This window comes from Aquarana catesbeiana, linkage group LG01, assembly GCF_042186555.1.
Source record: "Aquarana catesbeiana isolate 2022-GZ linkage group LG01, ASM4218655v1, whole genome shotgun sequence".
Taxonomy (NCBI): domain Eukaryota; kingdom Metazoa; phylum Chordata; class Amphibia; order Anura; family Ranidae; genus Aquarana; species Aquarana catesbeiana.
This window is the reverse complement of record NC_133324.1, coordinates 843,854,280-843,857,216: the sequence shown is the minus strand read 5'-3', so window position 1 is coordinate 843,857,216 and position 2,937 is coordinate 843,854,280. Positions and strand designations below refer to the sequence as shown.

The following is a 2,937-nucleotide window of genomic DNA, read 5'->3' as shown; positions in this document are numbered from 1 at the left end:
ACATCAAACAAAAAAAATACAAAAAAGTGACAAACACAGGGATAAATAAAAAGAAAGTGGGGAGAAGGAAGGTGGGAGAGTGAAAAGTGACCATTGTGTAATACAATGGCTGGCCCTCTGGCCAGGAATAAAAATTTCCCCTGGTCCTAGCCAAAAGGCTTGGCCCTAGAGGCAGGTGCGAAAAACGTGTGTTGTGGTGAAGTGACCATGGTGCCATAAATCAAGTGCCAAAACACTGTGACTATACAGCACCCCTGAACTGCCATTTCAGGGGCACATTCACCACTGGCTTTTCATGCAACCCTGACCCCCGACCTGGACCACAGCAGCCCCCACCCCAGGCAGGAAGGCAGGAAGTTCTGGAAGCTTGGTGAGAGCCCTTTACCATCAGGCCTCACCGTCTTTCCACCCCCCCTACCTAATTACATTCGGGAAAAACTCACCCGAAAAACTGTCCGGAGCAAGAGCTGCCCCAATCTAGGCCAGAAGGCCAGGGACCCGACCCTTCAGCCAGACCCAGTGGTTCTCCATCCCCATCAGAATGCTACCCTTTTGGCTATGAACCGCTCCAGGTCACCTTTGCTCCAACAGGTTTTACATAGCAACCGCCATCCCATCTCCACCTCGTTGTAGATCAGGGACGGAAGCAAGCGCCACCTCCTGGAAACTGATAAGAACAGATACTACACTTGATCTTAGCCAAAAAGCCGAGAAGCAATAACAATAAAAGTGTAATATTCCTTTAAATTTTGTACCTGGGGGTGTCTTTAGTATGCCTGTAAAGTGGCGCATGTTTCCCATGTTTAGAACAGTCCGAGTGCAAATTGACAATTCTAAAGGAAAAAAGTATTAGCGCCGGCTATAATGTATTGTCGGTCCGGCAATACACATAAAAGTTCATTGATAAAAATGGCATGGGGTTTCCCCAAGGGAAACCCCCGAACCAATATTTAAAAAAAAATGCGTGGGGGTCCCCCCAAATTCCATACCAGGCCTTTCAGGTCTGGTATGGATATTAAGGTGAACCCCAAGCCAAAATTTTTAAAAAAATGGTGTGGGGGTCCCCCTCAAAATCCATACCAGACCCTTCAGGTCTGGTATGGATTTTAAGGGGAACCCCATGCCAAAATTTTTAAAAAATTGCGTGGGGTCCCCCCAAAAATCCATACCAGACCCTTATCTGAGCATGCAACCTGGCAGGCCGCAGGAAAAGAAGGGGGGTACGAGAGAGCGCCCCCCTCCTGAACCGTACCAGGCCACATGCCCACAACATTGGGAGGGTGCTTTGGGGTAGCCCCCAAAGCACCTTGTCCCCATGTTGATGGGCCTCATCCCCACAACTCTTGCCGGTGGTTGTGGGGGTCTGCAGGTGGGGGGCTTATCAGAATCTGGAAGCCCCCTTGTGTGAATTGGTAATGGAGTACAAATGTACTCCTACCATTTCACAAAAAAGTGTCAAAAAGGTTAAAAAACACAAGAGACGGTTTTTGACAAGTCCATTATTAATTTCTTCTTCTTTACGCTTCTTCTTCCATCTTCATTCTTCTGGTCTTCCTTTGGTGTTCTGACGCACAGGGACTTCACAGGGACTTCCCTATGGCATTCCCTATGGCATCCCCCATGTTGTCAGAGGGGGCTTCCAGATTCCGATAAGCCCCCTGCCCGCAGACCCCCACAACCACCGGGCAAGGGTTGCGGGGATGAGGCCCTTCTCCACAAGGTGCTTTTGGGAGCTACCCCAAAGCACATTCCCAATGTTGAGGGCATGTGGCCTGGTACGGTTCAGGAGGGAGGGCACTCTTTCGCCCCCCCTCTTTTCCTGCGGCCTGCCAGGTTGCGTGCTTGGATAAAGGTCTTGTAAGGATTTTTGGGGGGACCCCACACCATTTCTTTTAAAATTTTGGCGCAGGGTTCCTCTCAAAATCCATACCAGACCTGAAGGGTCTGGTATGGATTTTGAGGGGGACCCCCACGCCATTTAAAAAAAAAAAATTTGGTGTTGATATGACTGATTTCTGATTGGGACTCTAAAACAAAGTTAATACTGCAGCTGCAAGAACAGATTTACAGGACTCAATCACTGTGTTTAAAATGTCCGTTCAGAGAAAAATGTATTATTACATGTTATTTTATACATAGATAAGAAAGGGGTGGTGTGAGATGTTATTAAAAACTAACAAATAGCAATATGTTATTAAAAGCTAACAAATAGAAATATATTATTAAAAATTAGCGAATAGAACAATTGCAAAAGTAAAACCTTGAAAAGGGAGGGGGAGTAGAGAGCGTTTAGTAGGAGAAGTGTCTGTGTGTTAGGTGAAGGTTACAGAACACATTTCAACAGTGAGAACAAAATGGATTCTCTTGTGCTTAAATGAACAGTACAATGAATGTCCATGTCATTTCCCCCCTTTTGTTTATTTGACACCATTCTTCTCCGCGTTACGTTCAGCCGATTGCTGGTAACTCCTGTTACATTGGCGCAGAGAGACGGCGTCCTGTTCAGCTCTCTCCTAGCTTTCTCACAATAATGGGTTCATCAGGGCTGGTGGTACATTTGTTGGTACAGCGGATAGTCACACAGAGGCATAGCCTGATGAGGAAGTAAATAACAAACATGAGAAATAGGAACATCACAATGTAAGCGCCTAGTTTCTGTAACCATGTTGCTATGCCATATAAAAAATCACCAAAACCTCCTAAACCCTGAAAGGGGTTCCATCCATCTTTAGCAATATCTCTGGCCTTATTCTGTAGTTCTCTTATCTTAGCAAGATGCCCTTTAATAATGTCCTCATTATCAGAAATGTATATACAACAGTCACTGCGAAATATCTTACACATCCCACCTTGAGCTGCAGTGAGATAATTTAGTGTTAATCTGTGCTCTAATACTACTTTTTTAAGCTGAGCCATTTCTTCATTTAATAAACCTAT

At 45.5% G+C, this 2,937-nt stretch overlaps 1 pseudogene; it reads right to left on the bottom strand.

Moving 5' to 3' along the window:
• Nucleotides 1-586: 586 nt before the first annotated feature.
• On the bottom strand, nucleotides 587-719 carry LOC141124352 (U2 spliceosomal RNA; annotated as a pseudogene).
• Nucleotides 720-2,937: the final 2,218 nt, after the last annotated feature.